Consider the following 27,406-nt stretch of genomic DNA (forward strand, 5'->3'; position numbering starts at 1 on the left):
AGCCAGCTACATCGTAGGGATTCTGCTTAGTCTTACTGAAGGGACAGCTTTCCCCTATCATTCCTTAGTACATGTTTCAGATCTGAACACCCACGCGTTGGAACTCTATATTGCAGATGTTGGGGAGGATTTGTGAGCAGAAGAGGGCAGCTGTTCACTACCTGCATCAATAAGGCTGTCAGACTCCACACATAAAATCTCTGGAGTTGACATGGATGTAAGACATCTGTACCATCCTCCAAAACTTTGAGGACTCCACCAAGATGGTGAGTGGCGATGACGCCATAATTAGCGTCACCATCCCACTTCTCTGTCTTCTGAACGCTCTCTGCTCTAAATTAAAGAGGATACATCACAGGTGGAGCACGATGAGATGGAGCAAGGAACCATACAGGGTGATTATGCACAGCCCAGTCTCATCTCATCTCTACGTGGATTGGCTGACAATGAGGAAGAGGAGGAGGAAGAACAGGAGCTAGTTTCCTGCGCTATAGATGGTACTACCTGCACAACTGCCATACCGCCTGTTCAACGTGGATAGCCTGAGTACATGGTGAAGGAGGAAGATGAGGAGGAGAGAGCGTGGTCAGTCGTTCTCTTGGTGAGGACGTGGAAGTCTTGCCTTTTTGCAGTCTGTCACACATGGCTGTGTTTATGTTACGCTGCCTTTCTCGTGACCCTCGTGTGGTCCAAATTTTGGGTGACAGTCATTACTGGTTGGTGACGCTTCTAGACCCATCTTACAGGGAGAACTTTATGTATCTTATTCCTTTGCAGGACAGGTATAACAAAATGGGGCAGTACGAGAAGGCCCTTGTTGCAGAATTAGTGAAAAAATTCCCGTTTGAAAATGTTGGCGACAGAGGTCACAGTTCGTTGGACAACCAAAGAGTACAGGTGAGAGAGCCACAAATGCAAATCAACAGAGGCAGGGGAATACTGTCAAAGTTCTGGACAGTTTTCTCAGTCCCTCCCTTCACACAGGCCCTGAGGTGAGGGGTACTCTGAGAAGGAGTGCAAAGTTTTGAAAGATGGTAAGGGAGTACCTTGCCGACCGTACCAACATCCTCCGTGATTCCTCTGTGCCTTATAATTATTGGGAATCCAAGCTGGACACGTGGCATGAACTGGCTCTCTATGCCTTGGAGGTCCTGGCCTGCCCTGCCACTAGCGTTTTGTCAGAGTGGGTTTTTAGTGCCGCCGGTGGAATTATAACTGGTAGGCACATTCGCCTGTCAACTGAAAATGCTGACAGCCTGACTCTTATAAAAATGAACCAGGGCTGGATGGGGCGAGACTTCTGAACACCACCGAATGATAGCAGCGTAACATAAACTCAAATACAGTGTCTTTTTTTGGGGAGGTCTAACTCTATTCCCATGCACCTCTGTTTTCACACCCAGACATGGGTATACGCTTAATGATTTTGTCTATTTGCTCTTGTCCTCCTCCTTCTCCACATTCTCATCCTCCACCATCATATCACCTCCATATGTACAATATCAACAAATCTACGTCTCCTGCAAGGGGCATTGGAGTTCCTCCAAATTTTTGGCAGCCGTTGCTTCACTGCATAGGCAAACACTATGGGAGACCCACTTCCTAATAATGGGAACAAAGTTTTTAGGAGGCTCTCTGACCTCTACATCTCTTGCAAGGGGTATTGGAGTGCCTCCAAATTTTTGGCAGCCCTTGCAGTCGCTGCATACGCAATAACAGTATAAGAGACCCACACATTAATAATGGGAACAACAAAGCATAGCCGACTGCTGGCCCTTTAAGAATAGTAAGGGCCGCCTGATGGCCCTATAAAAATAGGCATTGTGACTTTCAGAGTCCCTCCTTCATAAATGAAACAGGATGTGTCTGACTAAGTGTCACGCACCATATGGCCAGATAAGGTTGTAAAATGTTAAAATGACAGTTCCTGGTGAATGCATTTGTCTTGGTTGACAGCAATGCAAAAGTGCAAAAACACATCAAAAATGCTACATGTGAACATAGCCCAAGGTGTGAAGGAGCGTTTTTATTTTTCGTTATTTATTTTTGCTTATATACAAGTCATTACCCTGGAAAGGATGTTCTTTAACATATTTCCCAGAAAAATCCATTTTGGTTTCATTTTTGCATGTTTTATTGTGAGTCCGTAAAAGTGGCATAATGCCTCTGACAACGTTGCTTACAGCAGTTACCTGGGAGTCAGAAATGCTTCCAGGGGTCTTCCCCATGCTGTTCCCATGTCATTTGAGTACTGTTCCCGTCAATTTGGGCAATTTTTAGGCCCTCTGCTGACCGCCGGCGGGAGCCGCCGGAAAAATGCTCGAGTTTCCCATAGACTTACATTAAGCTCGTTATTCGGACTGAGCACTCGAGCATTCCAATTTGCTCGACCCGAGCAAAGAGTACCCGAGCATTTTAGTGCTTGCTCATCACTAATTAACAGCTTAGAGTCATATGGAGTAAGTCATGGAACCAGTGGAACAGTCATTTCTCCAAAGTGTTCCATGAGTCGTTTTTCAACATGATAACACTAGTCCACTTGTTGCTCATGTTACTTTATGCAGCCTGAGTGGCCTAAACATGCTACCATAGTGTTTCTGGATTATTGGTTGACAAATGCAAAGTGAGCTGCCAGCAGTGGATCTAGATGATTTGTATGTCAAAGTGCATTCAGCATGGAATAACATTCCTCAGGCAGCCAATAATCATCTTATTGATAGCATACCAAGATATGTAAGCATGTCTACTTCTACATGTGGAGACTATTCTAGACACTGAATAAATGAAAATGTTTTGAAAAAATTGCTTACATATTTTCATTAACATTTCTATTGATCTTATGATGTCCATATTTCCACAACTTTTCTTTCTTGGTGTTGCAATTTCAAAGTCGAGGAATATGTGTGTAAACTGTGGAATTATGGACATCACTGGATCAATAAAAATGTTTATGATATGCAAATGATGAAAATATGGAGACATTTTTATTTCCAAAACTTAGTTTATCAAGTATCTAGTATGCAAAAACTATTATCACTATCTTTAGGATGTTTTGCCACCACCCCATACCCTCCCCTCTTGAAAACAAATGTTTCACCACATATAATGAAGCAGATGCTAACTGCAGTCCTTTGTAACACCACAGATAACTCAGCGATAATTATTTGATTACAGGTAATGTAGATGTTTTCTGCAGTCCCAATTAGACTAGTTGACTGGGGCCATTAAACAGTTGATGATCCGCTACATGCAAACTGATTGGTGGTCATTTAATGGCCAATTTAGATAGGCCACTCTCATTTCTATGCTCAGAGTATGATTGTAATGTTAATATGAACATAGAACAACACCCGGAGATGGCGAGGAACGCCAGCCCCGGTACCCTGATGAGTGGCCTGCTGCACGCCGAAGCAGCTCCGTACAGCCTCACGGAGCTGATGGCCCAGCTCCCCAGAGAGGACCCTGAATTCCTACGGGTGGGACTGGAGGATTTGGACCGGAGGATGGTCCAGGCGCAGCGGGAGGCCATCGCGGGATGGAAGGAGGAAATGGACTGGCTGGTCGTGACCCAGCAGCGGGTGGCGTTGCCAGCACCCGACAGCGTGCCTGCCCCTGAGGACAGAGGAGGACCACCGGAGGCTGAGAGCAGCACTGCAAAGGGAGCAGGTAAGGGGGACGCACCTGCTACAAGCCCGGACGCCACTAGCCTGCCCCTGGACCCCGTCGCAGAGCCGATCGCCCCGGAAGTGGCTGCACCTCCTCTGCTCCCGCCGCCTACACCTAGGCCCCAAGCCCCGAACGCAGACACCGGACCACGCCCCACGCCGTGCACCTTGATCCCGGGTTCGGCCGGAGGCGGCCTGCTCCAAGCCTGGTCACAAGGCCTGATGCCCCCAGACGCCTTCCACCAATGAGCGCCCCCGGTCCCAACACTATCACCCCTGGGCGCGGACTTATACAGTCAGCTAGCCGGTCCTAATGGAGAGCCAGTCCCCCTGCTACGTGGATGGGTTCACCCTTGCCATCGGAGGGACCTGTCCGCAGGGGCCAAAGCACTACTTCCTCCGCTCCTGCCCGCTCCGCAGCCAGTCACCATTCCCCAGCTCCGGGATGAAGAGGTCCAAATAGAGTGGGACCAGACCAGGGAGGACTTGATGGGGTTCTTGCAGGAGACGCGGGCGGACGCAGCTCGCAGGCGAGAATTCTGCCGCCAGGAGATAGAACTGCTGGAGAAAGAGAAGTGGGCGTGGCTCCAGAAACAGCAACAGCTACAGGCCCGGAGCGCGGAGGAAAAGACCCGAACCCGCCGATACCCCCAGGCTGCATGCGGTCCCAAAGTCACCGGGATCGTGGTCTGGTTCCACCAGGAGAAGGGGTGGGGTTTCATTCGGGACCCGACGACAAACACAGACCTCTTTTTTAATCGGAGGGATGTGGAGAGTCGCCTACCCAAGAGTCACCCGAAACGGGATCTGTTCCCGGGGGATCAGGTGTCATACACCCGACAACGAGACCTGCGGGGGTGGTACGCCCTCAACGTTCAGTGGGAAGAATAACACCGCTACTCTGAATTCTGCTCCATGCAGGACCTGGATGGGTCTGAAGAGTACGAGGAACAGGAATGCCCACAAGGGGGACACAGCTACTAGATAGCAGCAGCACGCACTGTAAATAGTTACCCGCCAGGGTGGAAGAGGAAGAGTCACACCCGTTTGCGGATTATAAAAAGTTCACCCGGTTCGGTGTTGTTGACAGATTATTTGTTTGCTATAGTTACCCGAAAAGGGTCTGTGAACTATCCGGCTGAGGACTGGGAGCAGCCAACCCTTTCTATCTGGCTGAGGACTGGGAGCAGCCAACCCTTTCTATCCGGCTGAGGACTGGGAGCAGCCAACCCTTGTAAATAGTTGCACTTCTTAAAGTGCCCCCTATTGGTTTTATACACACCTACCTCAAAAGATACCTGAAGGTGTTTGAAAGTTTGCACTTAGTAAAATTGCACCTTGTTGGGTGACATGGACACCTGGTCGCGGCAACAACTGTGGCCTGTTAAAGAGACTTCGCCGTTGAAATATTGCTGATAATGTTTTTAGATTTTCTACTTTAAAAAAAAAAAATGCTTTACATGTGACTGATGTGTTTATGCAGGTGAAGAGAGTTTTGTGGTGTCTTATGTATGTGAAGAAAGTATAATATTTTTGAAAAGAGAAAAAGTTTTATGACAAGTAACGTTTAAAAAAAAAAAACTTTAATTCTGCATGTCTTGAAATCAAATGTCTTTTGCTCTGTTCCAGCCCGCGGACGTGCTGTGATTTACCAGGGGGGAATGTAGCACCCCGAGTGTTCGGTCGCTACAGAGGTATTGCATCTCACCCAGAGGTGTGGTATCTCACTTCCAGGTAAGGATGGAGTGTGTCTCAGGACCCTAACACCCACATCCACTACACCACATTGTAACGGGTCTGGGATGCGGAACCTCTGAGCTACTATACAAGGGGGCGGTCCTTGTAAGGGAGCGGGTGGCGACCAGGGAAGACGGGCAGGCAGTCACAGCAGGTGACCGGGACAGTCTCTGGGTGAACGGGCAGGAGGTCACGGCAAGTGACCAGGGCAGTCTCTGGATGATCGGGCTGGAGGTCACGGCAAGTGACCGGGGCAGTCTCTGGATGAATGGGCTGGAGGTCACGGCAAGTGACCGGGGCAGTCTCTGGATGAACGGGTTGGAGGTCACGGCAAGTGACCGGGGCAGTCTCTGGATGAACGGGCTGGAGGTCACGGCAAGTGACCGGGGCAGTCTCTGGATGAACGGGCTGGAGGTCACGGCAAGTGACCGGGGCAGTCTCTGGGTAAAGGGTAGGTACGACCTGTGATGGCTGAACCTCCAGGTAGGCTAGCAGGCAGATGGAAGATGTGTGCTCCCAGGTGAGCAAGCGAGAGTCTCTGGATGAACGGGTGGTCACAGCATGTGACGGCGGATCCTCCAGGTAGGCAAACAGGCAGGTAGCGGAGGAGCGCTCCCAGGTGAGCGGGCAGGAGTCTCTGGAATAGCAGGTGGTCACAGCACGTGACGGCGGAGCCTCCAGGTAGGCAAGCAGGCAGGTAGCGGAGGAGCGCTCCCAGGTGAGCGGGCAAGAGTCTCTGGAATAGCAGGTGGTCACAGCACGTGACGGCGGAGCCTCCAGGTAGGCTAGCAGGCAGGTAGCAGATGTGCGCTCCCAGGTGAGCGGCCAAGCTGGTCCATAGACAGACTGACAGGAGTAGGAAGGCAGACCGTCGGACCTCAGACTAGCAAGCAGGTAGCAGGAATATCAGGCAGGAAACAGACAGCAAACTGGCAGGACTCTGGCAGGAATCAGGCAGGTAACTGACAGGTAACTGGCAACGGGACCTGAGGGCTGAAGCAGAGTAGTGAACAGTGCAACAACATTGCTCGGGCACCTCCATTTTGGAGGAGGTGCCTTATATATGGTGAAGTCCTCCGGCCATTGGCCGGGGACTCCTTAGGACGGCGCGCGCGGCCCCTTTAAGAGGGAGGGAGAGCCCGCGCGCGCGCCCTAAGCACAGTGGCCGGGAAGGAGCGCGCGCTGCCAGCAGAGCGGGAGGAGGACGCCGGGCACGGAGCAGAGAGGTGAGGTGAACAGCGTCCCTGCCTAGCAGAGGGCAGGGACGCCGGCGCTACAGTACCCCCCCCTTTAGGCCCCCCTTTTTTTAGGCCAGACAGAAATTTAGCAAGGATAAGAGGGGCATGGATGTTCTCCCGGGGCTCCCACGTTCTCTCCTCAGGACCAAACCCCTTCAAATCTACTAGAAAAAAGGTCTTTCCTCTTACCCTTTTGGTGGCAAGAATGTTCTCTACCTCAAACTCGTCCTCAGCAGAAACCGGAGCAGGAGGCGTACCTGTAGACTTGGAAAAAGAGTTAAGTACCACAGGTTTGAGGAGAGATACATGGAAGGAGTTAGGGATCAGTAAGTTGGCCGGGAGTTTCAATTTATAGGCCACCGGGTTGATCTGACTGATGACCTCCAGAGGACCGATGAACCGAGGCCCTAACTTGTAAGAAGGTATCTTGAGTCGGACATATTTAGATGAGAGCAGGACTTTATCTCCAGGACGAAATTGTGGAGGATCCAGGCGTTTTTTGTCAGCGTGTCTTTTCATCCGTTCGGACGACTGAAGGAGTGTGGATCGGGTACTCTCCCAAATGGAGGAAAATTTGCTAACGAGAGATTCCGCAGCCGGGTTGTCCACAGAGGTGGAGACAGGAAAAGGAATCCGAGGATGCTGACCGAAGACTACAAAAAACGGGGATTTGGAGGAGGATTCGCTCTCGTGATTGTTATAAGAGAACTCGGCCCATGGTAGGAGATCCACCCAGTCTGAATGATGGGCATTAACGAAGTGCCGGAGGTAACTGGTCAGGTTCTGATTGATCCGCTCCACTTGACCATTGGACTGTGGGTGGTAAGCGGAAGGGAAGTCCAGGGTGACGTCTAGCAGTTTACAAGTGGCTCTCCAGAAGCGTGAGGTGAACTGTACCCCACGATCCGACACGATGTGGAGGGGCAGGCCATGAAGACGAAAGATGTGACGAATAAAGTCTTTAGCTAGCTCGGGTGCAGACGGGAGGCCTGGCAGGGGAACGAAATGAGCCATCTTGGAGAAGTGGTCAGCGACCACCCAAATGACCGTACAACCGGCAGAGACTGGGAGGTCAGTTATAAAGTCCATTGCTATATGCTGCCAGGGGGCAGCAGGAACAGAAAGCGGAAGGAGGCGACCGGCTGGCAGATGTCTCGGAACCTTGTTGTGGGCGCAGGACACACAGGCAGAAATAAAGTCTATTACGTCCTTGTGCAGGGTAGGCCACCAGTAGTGCCGGGTAATAAGCTGGAGGGTCTTTTTCTGACCGGCATGGCCAGCCAGTTTAGACGAGTGACCCCAGTGAAGGATCTTCTCCCGATCAGGTACTGATACGAACGTCTTTCCGGGAGGGAGACGATTTAGACTCACGGGAGCCACCTGCATTACTCTGGCGGGATCGATGATGTGTTTTGGATCTTCCTCGAGATCAGACACCAGAAAGGATCGAGACAAGGCGTCCGCCTTGACGTTTTTGTCAGCCGGGCGAAAATGAAGAACAAAATCAAAGCGAGCAAAAAACAAGGACCACCGGGCTTGGCGCGGGTTAAGTCTCTGGGCATGCTGGAGGTAAGCCAAGTTCTTGTGGTCAGTGTAAATTATTACCGGGTGAAGAGCCCCCTCGAGCAGGTAACGCCACTCCTCCAATGCCAGTTTGATGGCCAATAACTCTCGGTCTCCTATGGAATAATTGCGCTCTGAAGAGGAGAAGAGTTTAGAGAAGAAGCCCCAAGTTACCATCCTCCCGGAAGATGATTTTTGAGTAAGTACCGCTCCGGCTCCAGAGGAGGAGGCGTCAACTTCCAGGAAGAACTGCTTGTTGCCGTCCGGGCGATGCAGCACCGGGGCGGAAGAGAAGGCCTGTTTTAAGGAAAGAAAAGCCTCCTCTGCTTCGGGCGGCCACTCTTTGGGATTAGTACCCTTACGGGTGAGCGCGGAAATTGGGGCAGTCCGGGAAGAGAAGTGTGGTATGAAGAGGCGGTAGTAGTTGGCGAAGCCCAGGAACCGCTGAATGGCCTTCAACCCCTCCGGTCGAGGCCATTTCTCGATGGCAGACAGTTTCTCTGGATCCATTCGTAGGCCGGTCTGAGAAATAATGTAGCCCAAAAACGGAAGCGAGGTCTGCTCAAAGAGGCACTTCTCGTATTTAGCGAAGAGGTGATTCTGCCTGAGCCTGAGCAGGACCTGACAAACGTCCCTCCGGTGAGTCTGGAGATCCGGAGAGAAGACCAAGATGTCGTCCAGGTACACCACTACGCAGGAGTAGAGAAGGTCCCGGAAGATGTCATTGACCAACTCTTGAAAGACGGCAGGAGCGTTACAGAGACCAAAGGGCATTACCAGATATTCATAGTGGCCGTCCCGGGTGTTGAATGCCGTCTTCCATTCATCCCCCTGACGGATACGAACCAGGTTGTACGCCCCACGGAGGTCCAGTTTGGTGAAGATTCTAGCCCCCCTCAGACGATCAAATAACTCCGGAATGAGTGGAAGGGGGTACTTATTCTTCACCGTGATCTGGTTAAGGCCTCTATAGTCTATGCAGGGACGGAGAGAGCCGTCCTTCTTTTTGACGAAAAAGAAGCCTGCTTCCGCCGGGGAGGTAGATTTCCAGATGAATCCCCTGGCCAGATTCTCCTCAATATATTCGGACATCGACCGGGTCTCAGCAGCGGATAATGGATAAATACGCCCACGGGGAGGAGTAGTACCGGGTAACAGGTCGATAGGGCAGTCGTATGGTCTATGAGGGGGTAGTGTCTCTGCCTCCTTTTTATTAAAGACATCAGCATAAGACCAATAAGGAATCGGAAGTCCAGGTAGATTAGCTGGGGTAGGAGAAGGACGGACGGGATGGACGGGAACCAGACAGGTCTTATGGCAGTCCTGTCCCCAGCGAAGGACCTCTCCGGTCTGCCAGTCAAGCACGGGTGCATGTCTCTGGAGCCAAGGTAGACCTAGCAAGAGGGCGTGAGAGAGTCCAGGCAGAACATGAAAGGAGATACTCTCAGAATGCAGCATTCCCACCTGCAGAGTAATGGATTCGGTGATGAGTTGGATGGGGCGTGGTAAGAGACCCCCATCCACGGCAGCAACAGACAAGGGTACAGCCAGAGGTTTGGTGGGGATACGGTATTTCTCTACCAGGGACTGTGAAATAAGATTCCCGGCTGCTCCAGAGTCAAGTTGGGCTAGTTCGAAATAACGGTTCTCCCCGCAGACGATTGAGACTGACAGCAGCAGAGATGGAGAGGATTTATTCTTGTCTAGGTCGACCTCTCTGAGCGAACCTAGACACAGCCGTTTCCCGACCTCTCCGGGCAGGCACGGATCCGGTGCTCCTTACTGCCACAGTAGAAGCAGCACCCCTCGGCACGGCGTAAGTCCTGACGGGTTTTGACCATCTTGGTCTGGTCGACCTGCATAGGCTCAGGAGAGTGTACCTGGGGAGAGACGGAGGGAGTGACGGGTTTCTGAAAAGTAGGAGCTAGACGTGGAAACTAGTGTTGAGCCACCCCCGTAGTGTTCGAGTTCGGTTCGGTTCGTCGAACACCCGTGTGTTCGCCGAACTGTTCGTCGAACTGTTCGTCGAACACCTTCGAAAACCGTTAAAACCAATGGCAGGCAAACAAAAACACATAGAAACACATAGAAAACACCTTCAAAGGTGTCCAAAAGCTGACAAACTGCTCAGAAGACATAACTAACACATGGAAAAGTGACAAGTACATATAGTCATGCGAAAATAAAAGAGGTGGAGGAGTAAAAGGAGGGGGAGACACAGATATAGGCATGTCATGCCCTTCTAAAATCCAAAAAGTGAGAAGCCGACACGGCCAGTCCGCTCCTGCCCGTGCCACCTGCGTGTTGCCGGGTTTGTGCCAGAGCCGCGGTGAACCCTGACGGCCAGCCCCCCTCTCCCAATACTGGTGCCTGTCCGCTGGTGGGTCGAGCGAGCCCCCCTGTGGTGGAGGCAGCTCTAAGCTTTTTAATTTAAATTGTCTCTCTAATTTGAATGAATACACTTTAAATCGATTTACAAGGATCTATTGGAGGGCAAGTCTCATGCTAGCAGCCGCGGTAATTCCAGCTCCAGTAGCGTCCACTAAAGCTGCTGCAGTTAAAAAGCTTTTATAAGGATCGAGCTCGGCTGTCCACCGCAAGGCATCCTACTGCCAGTCCCAGCCCCTATGCCTTGGGGTGCCTCCTGATGCTCTTCACTAAGTATCCCATGGTCCCGAAGCATTTCCTTTGAAAAAATTAAGTGTCTAAACTACAGGTGGTGCAGCTTGCTTAACAGCCGGGATAATCCGCTCACTAGCAGACACTGCTACTAGGCACAAAGTATTTCCTGGGCTAGATGCAGTTAAAAATTTGTAATTAGATACTCTCGTTGGATGCTGAGAAAGCATTCCATAGAGTCTCCTGGCACGCCATATATGATTCTCTTAAAAAGCTTGGGGTAGGGGTCTAGGGGACCCTTTTATAGCCAAAATCACGGCCCTGTATCGCAATACGTCACCTAGGCTGAAGATAAATGGAACTGTAGCACCCTGAGGGCTCGGTTGCTACAGACGTATTGCACCTCACCCAGAGGTGTGATATCTCACTCTCAGGTAAGGATGGAGTGTGGATCAGGACCCGACACCTGCATGCATTACACCACATTGCCGTGGGGCAGGGCGACCAATATGCCCCTGAGATGGGCACGACAGTCCCTGTCCCTGGCTGGAGTGGGGGGAGGGAACACTGAGGAAGGGGAACCCTGTAGTGCAGGAGCAGGGAGGAAGCAGTTCCTGGGTGCATTGAGAAGGGAGTATAAAAGGTGGGCACCATCTTAGTTCAGTGCAGAGAAGTCTGAGCAGAAGTGGCAGGGAGCAGGGGCTCTGCATGAGCTCTGCTCCGGAGGCGGGCCTAGTAACAGAGGCCCAGGCCTGGAAGAGGGAGAAGGAAGGAAGAGGAGCGGAGAAGGCTCCAGGAACGAGGAATGAAGGGATCCCAGGGGTGCGGACGGGCGAGTCGCCACCGCACGCCCGAATCCACCTGCGTGGAGGGGTCAGGCCAAAGGGGGAGACCGGTCCCCGAACTAGTGGAGGCAGGAAACGACCCTCAGCTAGAAACCGGAGGCTCTTACATTTTATGTGGCGCAGCCCCTCGCTACACCCGCTAGGAAGGCACCACATAGGGTCAGGGAAACTGGCGCCAAGTTTACCAAGAGGAGGCCCGAGGCAGCCGGACAGAAGTGTTGGTAAGAAAGGCCAGACAAAGGACACACAAAGGGGGTCCTGCGAAGTGCTCCAAAGTTATCTGGGAGTTGTCTGAGCCCCTCACCTGGTGAGCACAGTACGACGTGGGCAGCCGTTACCTGCAGACGTGGTCTGGATAATAAGAACTGTGAGTAAAGGCCCTGAACGGCATCACTGACTCCGTGTCGTTACTGCTGCTGCCCTGCACCATCACCCCCATCCTCCGCATACACTGCCCTGAGGCTATACTTCTCCCGTGGGGAGTTATGCTACGCTCTGCTGCACCCACAACACCAGCCTCAGTGGTCTGCCCTGTAGCGGCGGTTCACTCTGACCGCAATCCACGGGTGGCGTAGTCGGACATTTAAACATGAAAACCACATAAATAGTTCCGCCACTGGTTTGACCGCCCTGAGCCACGGAACTGGGTCGCCGCCACGAAGACTACAACCACCAGCATCCACCAAAAAGGGTCCGGCTCCGGGTGTCCCAAGGCCCAGGGGGTGCGTCAGAACATTTTCATCACCTTTCACAATCACCAATGGGACAAGGCAGTGATGTCCTCTGTCCCCTCTCTTATACATCCTAGTGACGGAGCACCTGCTCTCATCAATTCGCCATAACCCCAATATTAGGTGGATTGAGGTGGGAGGCACCGAGTACAAGTGCTCTCTATTTGCTGATGATGTCCTAGTATATATCACTCAATCACATATATCCATCCATGCTGTTATGGCTGAAATAGATCACTTTGTTACATGGTAAAATTTTAAAATCAATGCAGCGAAGTCTGAGGCCCTCGATGTCTCCCTCCCCAAATCCATATAGGATTCCATCCAGTCCAACTTTCCCTTTGCCTGGCCCTCACAGGGTATCAAATACTTAGGAATTCCTATTCATAGAGACCTCTCCCATCTATGTTATCTTAATTTTGGGCCCTTAATTGAACAACTCCATACAGACCACGGTTGGCAAGTTAGAACTGTAAGATTCACTACGTGAACCACTGGTGTTTTGTGGAAAAGCACATGTACACTGCGTTCCAAATTATTATACAAAAAGTGTTTAGGAGTGATAAGGGAAGAATTTGTTTGTTTGTCAGTTAAACTCATTGATGGTGATGTGTGTCAGGACTCTTTATATCACTGTAAGCAATTGCAGACACCTGTGCTAATTAGTTTGGCAGGTGTGTCCAATTAAAGGCAAGACTACTTAAGAAGGCTCTCTCACATTATTAAGCAGCCTACATTTTCTGCCAAAATGGGAAAGAAAAAGGATGTGTCGGCTGCTGAGAAGCAACAAATTGTGGAGTGTTTAGGTCAAGGCATGACTACAATCAACATTGTGCGATGATCAGGATGAAGTGTCTTGGCAATCAAGAAGTATGTAGCTGATTCACAGTACACACGTGTGCGTGCTGATAAGGGCAAATTGAGGACTCTTTCCTACAGGCAATTACGTCAGGTTGAAAGAGCAGCGGCAAAAAAGCCTTGTCATAGCAGCAGACAAGTTTTTGAAGCTGCTTGTGCCTCCAACGTCCCCCGAACAACAAGATGCAGGGTCCTTCAGAGGTTTGCAGCTGTGCATGCGCCATCCTGTCGACCTCCTCTATCCACTTCACACAAGCAGAAACGGCTCCAGTGGGCCAAACATTACATGAAGACTGATTTCAAAACTGTTTTGTTCACGAATGAGTGCCGTGCAGCGCTCGATGGTCCAGATGGATGGAGTGGAGGATGGCTGGTTGATGGACACCCCACGCAAACACGGCTACAGCGCCAACAAGGAGGAGGTGGAGTAATGTTTTGGGCTGGAATCATGGGGAGAGAGATTGTCGGCCCCTTTAGGATCCCTGAAGGCGCTAAAGATGAACTCCATAATGTATGTGGATTTTCTCAAACAGCACTTCCTGCCATGGTTCAAGAAGAAGAACCGTGTATTTCACAGCAAGATCATTTTTCTGCATGATAATGCACCATCTCATGCTGCACATAAAACATCTGCATCTCTGGCTGATATGGGCATAAAAGGTGACACACTTATGGTGTGACCCCCATGCTCCCCTGACCTCTACCCCATTCAGAACCTTTGGAGCATCATTAAAAGGAGTGTCTATGATGGCGGGAGGCAGTTCACATCTAAGCAACAGCTCTGGGAGGGTATTCTGTCCTCATGCAAAACAATTGAAGCAGAAACCATCCAAAACCTGACAAATTCAATGGACGAGAGAGTTCAGAAGCTCCTTTCGAACAAGGGGTCCTATGTGAAAATGTAACATCACCTAGAATAAAGTTTTGAGTTGAAAACTGTTTGATTTCAGTTTCTAACAACCTGCTAATGCTTATAATTTCAAAAATGACCATTTTTTTGGTCTTTATTAAAATGAAAAGGTTGATTGAAAAGTTTGGGGGATCTAAGAGTGTGGCAACCCAGTAGTCATGATTACTTCGAATTCTGACAATATGAGGGTCATGCTGCAGGTAGTGCAGCAAGAAGGCACTTATGTGCCTTGCGCATCTCGGAGCCCCAAAATTATTTTCCGGGCTAGATGCAGCTAAAAATTATTTTTAATTTTAAATCTGCTGAAGCTTTAGTATAGATGGCCTAATAGGATCAGTGCTGCACACTGCTACAAAGCCCAAATTATTTTCCAGTCAAGATACAGATAAACATGATTAGTAATTTGAAAGCTTAAAACGGTTGGTAGGGTGATTTTAACCAATCATCAAGCTTTTACTCTCCCCAGGATGACACAGGGGTAGAAAAGTCGTTTCGGATCCATGATTTGTTCATCTTTATGAACGTGAGTCTGTCTACATTATCAGTGGAGAGCCGCGTGCGCTTATCTGTCAGCACACCACCAGCAGCGCTGAACACACGTTCAGACAGAACGCTGGCTGCGGGGCATGACAAGATCTCCAAGGCGTAAGTGGCTAGCTCCGGCCATTTATCCAGATTGGAAGCCCAAAAAGAGCAAGGGTCCAGTGACACAGTCGTGGCTTCAATGTTTACTTGGAGATACTCCTGTACCATCGTCTCTAGGCGTTGACTATGTGTCAGACTTCTTGTCTCCTGTGGCCTTGCAAAGGATGGGCTAAAAAAGTGGTGAAATGATTCCGCAAAATTGATGTTACCAGCAGATACTGTGGTTCTGTTACGGTTTGAGTGCTGAACACTTGACGGTCCCACGGTTGGCAAGTTGGAACTGTGAGATTCACTACGTGCACCACTGGTATTTTGTGGAAAAGCACATGTAAGATTCTGCAACAGTCTCTGCTGATACTCCTGCATGCGTGCATCCCTTTCTATGGCAGGAATAATTTCTGCAAATTTACTTTTGTACCGGGGATCTAACAGTGTGGCAACCCAGTAGTCAGGATTATTTCTAATTCTCACAATTCGAGGGTCATGTTGAAGGTAGTGCAGCAAGAAGGCACTCATGTGTGTTGCGCATCCAGGAGCACCAAGTCCCTGTTGTGTTGGTGGCGAGGTAACAATCATGCTTCCTTCCTCTGTCCTCTCCCCCCAACCTCGCACAACAGAAATGTGATCAAGGTCTCCCTCATCTGATGAGTCTTCCATCAGTTCGTCCTCCACTTCTTCCTGGGCTCCTGCACCTTCCTCACTAGTTTGGCTGCTACCATGCGCCCTGGTAAAACCATCTCCCCCACCCTCACATGCCTGCCGCCTTGGTGCTGCCGACCGTCTGGACCTTGCAGATGTTAGCCCTTCCGCATACAACTCCTCCTCCTCTACTTCCTCCACCTCCTCTTGTGCCACCACCTGACTCCGAATTCTGTTTAACATGTGCTCCAGCATGTAAATCACCGGAATAGTCATGCTGATAATGGCATCGTCAGCACTAAACATCTTCGTCGCCATTTCAAAACTGTGCAGAAGGGTGCATAGGTCCCTGATCTGAGACCACTCCTCCAGCGTGATTTGCCCCACCTCTGAATCTCGTTGGCCCAGGCTATACGTCAGAACGTATTGCACCAGGGCTTGTCGGTGCTGCCACAGTCGCTGCAACATGTGCAGAGTTGAATTCCACCGGGTAGGCACATCGCATTTTAGCCGGTGAAGTGGCAGGCCCAACGACTTCTGTAGAGATGTAAGTCGCTGAGCTGCGGGATGCGAACGGCGGAAGTGAGCACACAGCGACCGTGCCCTCTGCAGAAGGCCATCTAGTCTGGGATAGTGGGCTAAAAATTGCTGGACAACCAGGTTCAACACGTGAGCCATACAAGGCACGTGTGTGACATTGCCCCGGCGAAGGGCCGCACCCAGGTTTGCAGCATTGTCGCACACGGCCTTCCCTGGTTTCAGGTCCAGTGGAGACAACCATTCATGAAATTGGTTCTCCAGAGCTGACCACAACTCCTCAGCTGTGTGACTCACATTTCCCAGACATTTCAATGTAAAAACCGCCTGATGACGTTGAGCCCTACTGCCAGCATAGTAAGGAGGTGTGCAGGATCCCTTCTGCGCAGTTAGAAAGCTTGTGGCATGACCAGACAGGCTTTGGGTGCAGGTGGAAGACCGAGAGGAGGTTGAGGAGGCAGAAGCAGTGGAGGAACTTTGACATAAAGAGGATTGACGCACAACTCGTGGGGACGGCAAGACTTGGACAGCAGCCCCTTGTCCTGCTGTCACCATAGTTACCCAGTGCCCAGTCAGCGACATGTAACGCCCCTGTCCATGCCTACTCGTCCAAGTGTCTGTGGTGAAATGCACCCTGTCACACACAGAGTTTCTCAAAGAAGCGGTGATGTTGTGTGCGACATGCTGGTGGAGCGCAGGCACACCTTTCTTTGAGAAGTAGTGCCGACTTGGCATCTGGTACTGGGGCACTGCGACGGACATAAGGTCTCGAAAATTCTCTGTGTCCACCAGGCGGAAAGGCAGCATTTCTGTAGCCAAGAGCTTGCAGATGGAAAAATTCAACCTCTTAGCTTTCTCATGGCTAGGAGGAAATGGTCTTTTACTTGTCCACATCTGAGGGACCGAGGGCTGGCTATTGTGCTTAGACGGGGTTGATAAGGGTGTCCCCGGCAAACTGCCGGTCTGTGAGGAAGATGCAGGCGGACATGTTAGGTTGCCTTGATCCAAAGGTGGTGCTATCGATGTCGGACAGCGCTCAACACCAGCTGGTGTTACCACCTCCAAAGAAAATGATGACCTGCCAATCACGCTGGCTGTTGCGGGTAAAGAGGTGGCAGGCCTGCGCCCCAAAACAGGTGTGACTGCTGTCCCCCCAGTCACAGAGGATGAAGAGGCCGCGGATGCACAAGATATGGCAGACGGTGATTGGCCCGGCCGGCTAGGCCGCATTGTAGCACACTGAGCTTCCCACTGCAACTTATGCTTCATGTCCATGTGCCGGTTCATGCATGAAGTACTCAAACTATGTATTTTTTGGCCTCTACTTAGCTTTTGCTGACAAATGTTACAGATAACACGAGTTGGGTCATCTTTATCGATCTGAAAAAATGCCCAGGCTATGCAAGGCTTAGCACCCATGCGACCTGAAGAGCCACCACGACTTGTGGTGAGAGGCAGAGTTGTGTTTGAGGATGCAGTTGTTGACGTGCTTCCAGTACTACGTCTCTGTCCAGGAAGGCGCAACCTGACCTCGTCGTCACTAGCATCTTCCTCCACCTCCTCTGCTGACCTCATCTCTTGGCTGACTGTGGGTTGACAGTAAGTGGGATCTCCGACCTCATCATCATCACCCTGTGCGTTATCACACCCGTCGTCCTCAGAGCCAACCTGTTCCTGCCCTGACAAAAAACTAAAGTTGTCGCTCCAATCAGGTATTTGAGTCTTATCATCGTCTTCCTCATTGTCTCCACCAACAGGAGTTACAGTTTGGGAATGAGGGTCTACATTATGGTCAGAACCTTCTGCGTCTGGTCCTGGATCCGACTCATAAAGATTCTGGGCATCAGTGCAGATCATTTCCTCGTCTGGATTCACAGAAGCGCTGGAGTCGACCTCTGATTCCCAGGCTATAGTATGAGTAAACAGCTCTGCAGACTCAACCATCTGTTCTACCTCATACTCAGACGGGCAGCTGGAGATTTGGGAGCTGTGAGGAAGCAAGTGCGATTTGGGTGACACCTTTGAGGACTGGAGTATTTGTGATGTTGAAGTTGATGTGGAGGAGAGCCCATTTAAAGGAGCACTTGATATCCGTTGAAGCACCTGCTGTTTTTGTGCCTCATCTGGAATTTGTAGCGATTGGCGTGGCCGTAAGAAAGGGATCTTATCACATTGTCCGCTAAAAGAAGTAGACATTTTAGTTTGGCTAGAAGATGGTCTTTCTTCTGCAGATGTTACTGTTGCTTAAAACACCTACCCCACGGACACAACCTTTTTTCCCCTTCCCAACACGCCTATTCCCCTTTCCACCAGCAGCAGGCCTTTTTCCACTCATTTTGGTGGTTAACTAATTCACAACTCTAGAGTTGTTTGCACAAAAAAACAATGGATGGGAACCGAGCAGAGCTGAGTGGCCAAATTGTGGTATTAGGCCAAAACTATTGGCTGGGTTAGATGCAGAAAAATATTATATTCAATTTGCAACCTGATGGAGGTCAGTATAGATGGACTAATACAACAAGTCCCACACACAGCTAGAAGCCCAATATTTTTTCAGAGGTAGATGCAGAAAAAAATATATTCAGTTTGCAACCTAATGGAGGTCTGTATAGATGGATTAATAGAACAAGTCCCACACACAGCTAGAAGCCCAGTATTTTTTCAGAGGTAGATGCAGAAAAAAATATATTCAGTTTGCAACCTGATGGAGGTCAGTATAGATGGACTAATACAACAAGTCCCACACACAGCTAGAAGCCCAATAATTTTTCAGAGCTAGATGCAGAAAAAAATTATATTCAATTTGCAACCTGATGGAGGTCAGTATAGATGGACTAATAGAACAAGTCCCACACACAGCTAGAAGCCCAATATTTTTTCAGAGCTAGATGCAGAAAAAAATTATATTCAATTTGCAACCTGATGGAGGTCAGTATAGATGGACTAATAGAATGATGCTATGCCCAAAAGATTTTACTTCACTAGGTGCAGTAAAAAAATTGGTATTCTATACACAGGTGGTATATCTTGCAACACAGATAGGCTACTCCACTGACTAAGGCTGAGTTCACACGATGCGTTTTTCATGCGTTTCCGCGGCGTTTTTGCAGTTGCGTAAACGCCGCGTAAACGCATGAAAAACGCATGGTAGAAGGGCAGCAATGTTCCCCAATGGAAATCCGCATGTGCTGTGCCCATGATGCGGATTTTTCCGCAGCGTAAACGCTGCGGTCAAAAATCCGCAGCATGTCAATTAATTTTGCGGAAACGCTGCTCTTTTGCCGCCATTGACTTGCATTAGACCGCATGGAATCCGCATCACTGTATATGTTGATGCGCTTTTCATGCGGTCTAATGTGCGGATGGTACCCGGGTGTGGAGGAGAGGACTCTAATCCAGACCCAGGTACCATTAAAAAAAAAAAGAATAAAATAAAAAATATATATATTCTCACCTTCTGACGGCCCGCGCTGCGTCCTGCCGGCTTCCCGGGCACTTCGCGGTTGAATGAAGAAGGACCTTCGCTGACGTCAGAGTCATGTGACGGGTCACGTGACGCTGACGTCGGAAGGTCCTACAGTCTTCACTGCCGGCAGCCGGGACCGATGAAGCAGGACACCGGGGGCCATCAGAGGGTAAAGTATAGATTTATTTTTTATTTTTTGACATTCACACACTACATAAATCCATGCCGGCTGCATGGATTTATATAGTGTGAAGTTGACAAGCACTTTCCAAGTGATGCTAAAATCGCTTGGGAAGTGCTTGTAAACCCGCATGCGGAAATGAAAGTGAAGACCGCTTCATTTCCGCATGTCCCTGGCAGGAAACCGCATGTACAATCCGCATGCGTTTTTTCCTGCCAGAGAGATGCAGAAACGCTCAGGAAAAAATCCTGAGCATTTCTGCATCGTGTGCACATACCCTAACACACTCTGCAATAGGCCAAAAAGGATTAGCTTTGCTAGATTCAGCCAAATGCTGTGAAAAAAACTTGCACAGCACTGGCACAGACCTGCCTGGCAAAAACTGATAGGAACTGATGTAAACTAGTCCTGAAAAGGACTCCAATTACAATTAGTCTTTACTCCCACAATCTATCTATTTAAGAGCACAGACCTGCCTGATAAAAGTCGTAGGAAATGCTGTAACCTAGTCCTTAAAAGGACTGCAATCACAACTATTCCCTAATCCCAAGCTATCTGTAGATTTGTGCGAAAATTGGCTTGAAATTAACAAGGTATAGCGCACACAGCAACAGCGGTGCCGTCTAACACGCAGCTGCAGCAGTGAGAAAATGGTGGCGACGGGGAAAATGGCTTGGTCTTATAGGGCAAGGACATGTGACATACACTGCCAATGACACATGCCCTTGCTTGTGTGAAAAAAAGCACTTCGCTCCGTGTGTGCGCTGCTGATAGGCTGACAGATTGCACCTCCCCACTGTAAATGTGGGAAAGAGAAAAAAAAAATGGAGATCTTCATTGTTCCTGCAGAGATCCATCCCCTGCCCCTCCCCCCACCCCGCTGTACACTCAAACTGCATATTAACATTAATTTTCATCATTACTGAGAAAAAATCCAGTTATGATTTTGGTGCACGAACAGTTATCGAACATAACCTCGAACAGCCAAATTTTTCTCAAATTGTTCGTGTTCGCCGAACGGCTCGAACACCGCCCAAAACAGCTCGAATTTGAGATTGGCGAACAGTTCGAGTAGAACAACGCTCATCTCTAGTCAGTACATTGGTAAACGCAGATTATATGCATTTCAATGTGCGGATGGTACCCAGGTCTGGAGGAGAGAAGACTCTCATCCAGACCTGGGTACCATTGTACCTGTGAAAAAATGAATAAAATAACAAATAAAGATTATATTTACCTTCCGGCGGCATCCGCAGCGCTTCTCCTCCTTAGCCGGCACATCGCGTTGCTCTGTAGGACCTGCGCTGACGTCACAGTCATGTGACGGCAGGTCCTAGTGCAGTGTCCCGCGATCAGCTGGCAGCCAGGACAGGAGCGCGGCAAGACTGCGGGGGAAATCGGGGGGTAAGTCTAGTTTGTTGCTTATTTATTAACATTCTTTCGGTCACACTATATAAATCCATGCCGGTTGCATGGATTTATATAGTGTGACCAAGTTGTCAAGCACTTTCCAAGTGATGCTAAAATCGCGTGGAAAGCACTTGTCAACCCACATGTAGAAATGCATGCAAAGACGCTTCACAAACGCTTCTACCTGGCGAGAAAACCGCATGTAAAATCCGGGGCCTCCCTTTCATCAGGGCCTCCCTTCATCAGGCCCCCTCTCGGGGCCTCCCTTCATCGGGGTCCCCTCCTGCACCCCCCCACTCCGCAGCTTGATTGCCACCGCCGGCACGATCTTCGGGCATGGCCGCGCGCAGTGCGCTATAAGGCTGTGTCTGCTAGTAATGATGGCAGGGGCGACAAGCACAATTAAAGACGCAGTGTCACCCCTGCCATGTCATTACTACAACAAACAGCCGCACAGCGCACTGCGCGCGGCCATGCCGGAAGACAGTGCCTGTGGGTGGCAATCAAGCTGTGGAGCTAGGAGTGCAGGAGGGGGGTGAATACTATGGGCCCCCCCCAGCTCACGGGCCCCATAGCAGTCGTATGGTCTGCCACCACAGGTGTTAGCATAGGTTAGCACAGTATATGGCGGCACATTGGTTACAACTCTAATTACAGTGCAGTACCATTAGTTTGTAATTACTTCTTTTTTCTCCAGCACTTGCAGACCCAGAAGCCCAGCAGGAGTCACCTGGTGACCCAGAGCCGCAGCAGGACTCACCTACAGGCTCATCACCTACAGCATCACTCCGTGAAATGGGTGCAGCTTTTTCTTCCGGTAATTCTTTCACATAAAATAAGGTGCATACGACTTGGAAAGTATAGGGCTGTCATGTACTATGAAGTGTTGTGTCTTTCCCTAGCCAGTGATGCCAGAGGATCCGGGTGGTCCTTAAGCTTGTCATCACCCGAGCAAAACGAAAACCGTAAGTGTTAAATAACAAACATGTACCTGTTAATTAGATGAATGTACAGAATTATTAGTCTTAAGTTTTACCATTCCCTGTGTAGAAATCCCTACATTAGACGACCTCCTGGCGTCACACAGGAGGATGATGGCGTCACACAGGAGGATGCTGGCGTCACGCAGGAGGATGATGGCGTCACTGACTAAAACTGTCAAACAGCACGAAGTGATGCTGGCAACGTATGTGGGGGCCCAACTGCAGCGCGGCAGCCACTAATTTTTTTGTTTTTTTATGTAGTTATATTTGCTTTCTTGTTATAAAAAAATGTTAAAGTTTATATCCGCTGTTGTATACGCTTTGTTAAAAACAAATAACATGTTTCATCACTCACACCCATTATATCTATGCATCTGTATAGATGCACCCAGCAGGGGTGGATTTAGAGTAGCCAGGGCCCCAGGCAGTTCTTTAGGTGTGGACTCCCCCAGGTACCCGATGTATCATGTGACATGACACATGACCCCCTTTGATAGATCATGTGATAGGTCATGTGAGCAACACACAGATGTTCTGATCTCATCTATAGACAGAGAATGCCGAAAAAAAGGACACATACCATGATCTCTGGTGAGGTTTAATAAGTGTGTCGTCGCAATTCATGCATGCGCAGGTGCGAACTCCAGCGCCTCACTCCTCCAGCCAGTTCGAGGATGCGCTGCAAGGGAGAGGGGAAAAGGCGAGCAGGAGTGTTTTTATTTTTTATTTTTGTATGGATGGAAGAACAGCAGAACAGGCAGGAAGGGGAATATATACCAGGATGGGGAAGCATATAGCAGGAGGGGGGAATATATACCAGCAGGGCTGTGGAGTTAGATTAGGTGCTTATTTTAGTGGAATCGGTATAAAATGGACCGACTCGTAAAATATATAATAAATTGGGTACAATAGTTCAATGCAGTTTGTGGGGAATATTTTTTAATAAGAATTTTGGAAAGTTATGAAATGTCCTATAAATGTCTGTCCTATTCCTGATCTAAGGGTCCGGACTTTTAGCTGAGATGAATCTGTGCTACAGGAAATTTATCACTTACACATGAGCCATGTATGAGGGAGTTGGAGTCGTGGAGTCGGAGTCGGAGGTTTGGCTTACCAACTCCACAGCCCTGTATACCAGGATGGGAGAGCATATACCAGGATGGGGGGGACTGGGAGCATGTACCAGAATGGGGAACTAGGATGGTGGACCATATACCAGAATGGGGACAGAGCATATACCAGGATGGGGAGAGAGCATGTACCAGGATGGGGGAGCATTCGGTTTTAGTCATGGGGTCTGGCCCGGTGCAGTTTCAGTCATTACTTTGAGTATACAGAGCAACCGCTGTAATCCTGGCCCTGACTGACAGCCGGCCTCAATGTAGAGCCTGTGTCAGTCAGTGCTGGGGGCTTGGTTACTGCGGATGCTCTGTATACACAGATCGGTGACCAAACCGGCACTGCCCTCATGACTGAAACCGAATGCTGGCGAGGAGAATAAAGTTCATTTTCTCCTCACTGCACTCAGCTGCTGGGAAGTATAATAACGCTTTTAACCTGCAGGTTAATAGCGTTATTTCTGATTAAAGGATCCCTTTAATTTTGTAGATCAATACTTCAATGAAATGGTGCCAGAGTCAGTGCATGCACATACCACGCAATCCGGCGCCATTTTATTGAAGACACTGTATATCAGAATTCGCAGACACAGTGTCTTAAAAAAAGAAATGGCCCAAGAAATGTACCACTAAAAATGCTCGTGACCCAGGTGTAGAACAGATTCAATAGCTAGAATGATATACTGTGATACAGACATTGGACGTTATATATGTAGCGCCCTGAGGGTTCAGTCGCTACAGAGCAATTGCATCTCACCCAGAGGTGTGATATCTCACTCTCAGGTAAGGAAGGAGTATGGCTCAGGACCCTAACACCCACATGCACTACACCACATTTACGGGGGACAGGGCGACAATGCTCCCACTAGTGAGCACAACTGTCCCTAATCCCTGGCTAGAATAGGGGGAGGGAACACGTAGAAAGGAGGAACCCGGTAGTGTGTGGGGAGAGTAGATCCTGGGTGCACCTCAAAGACTCGTGTCATTACTGTCGCCTCACACCACCATAACCCCCACCATCTACACTCATGCTGCCCTGGGGCTAAACTCCTCCAATGTGGAGTCACAACATCTAGCTGCACACCTCATCAGCCTCAGTGGTCTGCCCCGCAGCGGCGGTTCCTCATGACCGCAATCTACAGGTGGCGTAGTCGGACATTTAATTAATCATAAAAGCCCATAAACAGTTCCGCCACTGGTTTGACCGCCCTGGGTCACGGACCGGGTCACCAACACAGTGACTACAGATCCCCCAGCAATTGCAAGGCCCGGCACCGGGTACCCCATGGCCCAGGGGGTGCGTCATATACTATACACATTGTTATATCCATCTGATGTCTGTATCACAGTATACCATACACTAATCTGTATACTGGATGTGACATTTTGGACATGGATATACACCGTACTGATCACACCTGGACCTGCACACAGGACCTCACATATTATATATTGAGCAGTATAGTATTTGATGTCCTGCAGGTTCAGGGTTGATCATACAGTATAGGATCCTGTATGCGATGTCTATGGTCGCTCTGCTGGGCTCAGTCTGATTTATTGCAGGACTCTGAATTTTCCTGCAGATCTGGTGATGCTGGGATGATCCAGAGTGACCTGATCTGCAGCAAAGGTCAAAGTCCTGCAATAACTTATACAGAGCCCAGCAGAGCGGCTGCTGAACTGGCACTATGGAATCCTGTGTGCACTCATCAGAAGGGGAGCAGTGTCCTGCAGCCCCCTTCTCACTCCAGACATTCTCCCCAGACCTCGTATTTACCACCATTCACTGAGGTCTGCTGCGCGAGCTCCTCTCTGGCAGGATGATGCAGCTCCAGGCGCTGCTGTGTGATGTCAGTCCTGGAGACGCAGCACACAGCGTGCAGGGGGGGTGTCTGCCTCCCTGTGATGCGGTCGGCCGGCGTCAAGTACTGTGTGGTCCCCCTGCCAAAGCTGCCCCTTATAATGAGGGCAGTCTGGCCATGGGCCCTTCGGGCCTTCAGGGCCCCGGGCGGTAGCCCGGATTTCCCTCATTATAAACCGCCTATGGTGGATAATTGAGGTTATCAGCTGATGTTGTGCGGGGGCAGGAGAGCCATCTGAAGTCGGCTTTCACAGCCGCCTGCAAATTGAGGTTATCAGCTGATGTTGCGCGGGGCAGGAAAGCCGACTCCGAAGTCGGCTTTCACAGCCGCCTGCTAATTGAGGTTATCAGGTGATGTTGTGTGGGGGCAGGAAAGCCGTCTGAAGTCGGCTTTCACACCCGCCTGCAAATTGAGGTTATCAGCTGATGTTGTGCGAGGGCAGGAAAGCCGACTCCAAAGTAAGCTTTCACAGCCGGCTGCAAATTGAGGTTATCAGCTGATGTTGTGCGGGGGCAGGAAAGCCGACTCCGAAGTCGGTATTCTCAGTCGCCTGCTAATTGAGGTTATCAGCTGATGTTGTGCGGGGGTAGGAAAGCCGACTCCGAAGTCGGCTTTCACAGCCGCCTGCAAATTGAGGTTATCAGCTGATGTTGTGCGGGGGCAGGATAGCCGTCTGAAGTCTGCTTTCACACCAGCCTGCAAATTGAGGTTATCAGCTGATGTTGTCTGGGGGCAGGAAAGCCGACTCTGAAGTCGGCTTTCTCAACTGCCTGTTAATTGCGGTTATCAGCTGATGTTGTGCAGGGGCAGGAAAGCCGACTCCGAATACGGCTTTCACACCCGCGAGCAAATTGAGGTTATCAGCTGATGTTGTGCGGGGGCAGGAAAGCCGACTCCGAAGTCGACTTTCACAGCCGCCTGCTAATTGAGGTTATCAGCTGATGTTGTGCGGGGGCAGGAAAGGTGACTCCGAAGTCGGCTTTCACACCCGCCTGCAAATTGAGGTTATTAGCTGATGTTGTGCGGGGGCAGGAAAGCCGACTCCGAAGTTGGCTTTCTCAGCAGCCTGCAAATTGAGGTTATCAGCTGATGTTGTGCGGGGGCAGGAAAGCCGACTCCGAAGTCGGTTTTCACAGCCGCATGCTAATTGAGGTTATCAGCTAATGTTGTGCGGGGGCAGGAAAGCCGACTCCGAAGTCGGCTTTCACAGCCGCCTGCTAATTGAGGTTATCAGCTGATGTTGTGTGGGGGCAGGAAAGCTGTTTGAAGTCGGCTTTCACACCAGCCTGCAAATTGAATTTATCAGCTGATGTTGTGCGGGGGCAGGAATGCCGACTCCGCAGTCTGCTTTCACAGCCGCCTGCTAATTGAGGTTATCAGCTGATGTTGTGCGGGGGCAGGAAAGCCATCTGAAGTCGACTTTCACACCCGCCTGCAAATTGAGTTTATCAGCTGATGTTGTGCGGGGGCAGGAAAGCCGACTCCGAAGTCGACTTTCACAGCCGTCTGCAAATTGAGGTTATCAGCTGATGTTGTGCGGGGGCAGGAAAGCCGACTCCGAAGTCGGCTTTCACAGGCACCTGCTAATTGAAGTTATCAGCTGATGTTGTGCGGGGGCAGGAATGCCGAATCCGAAGTCGGCTTTCACAGGCGCCTGCTACTTGAGGTTATCAGCTGATGTTGTGCGGGGGCAGGAAAGCCGACTTCGAAGTTGGCTTTCACAGCCACCTGCTAATTGAGGTTATCAGCTGATGTTGAGCGGGGGCAGGAAAGCCATCTGAAGTCGGCTTTCTCACCCACCTGCAAATTGAGTTTATCAGCTGATGTTGTGCGGGGGCAGGAAAGCAGTCTGAAGTCGGCTTTCACACTCGCCTGCAAACTGTGGTTATCAGCTGATGTTGAGCAGAGGCAGGAGAGCCGACTCCGAAGTCGGCTTTCACAGGCGCCTGCTAATTGAGGTTATCAGCTGATGTTGTGTGGGGGCAGGAAAGCGCACTCCGAAGTCGGCTTTCACAGCCGCCTGCTAATTGAGGTTATCAGCTGATGTTGTGAGGGGGCAGGAAAGCTGACTCCGAAGTCGGCTTTCACAGCCGCCTGCTAATTGAGGTTATCAGCTGATGTTGTTCGGGGGCAGGAAAGCCGACTCCGAAGTTGGCTTTCTCAGTGGCCTGCTAATTGAGGTTATCAGCTGATCTTGTGCGGGGGCAGGAAAGCCGTCTGAAGTCGGCTTTCACAGACGCCTGCAAATTGAGGTTATTAGCTGATGTTGTGCCGGGGCAGGAAAGCCGTCCGAAGTCGGCTTTCACACCCGCCTGCAAATTGAGGTTATCAGCTGATGTTATGCGGGGGCAGGAAAGCCGACTCCGAAGTCGGCTTTCACAGGCGCCTGCAAATTTAGG

This window comes from Phyllobates terribilis, unplaced genomic scaffold (genome assembly GCF_046119375.1).
Source record: "Phyllobates terribilis strain yellow unplaced genomic scaffold, ASM4611937v1 Scaffold_1__5_contigs__length_1240528914, whole genome shotgun sequence".
NCBI lineage: Eukaryota > Metazoa > Chordata > Amphibia > Anura > Dendrobatidae > Phyllobates > Phyllobates terribilis.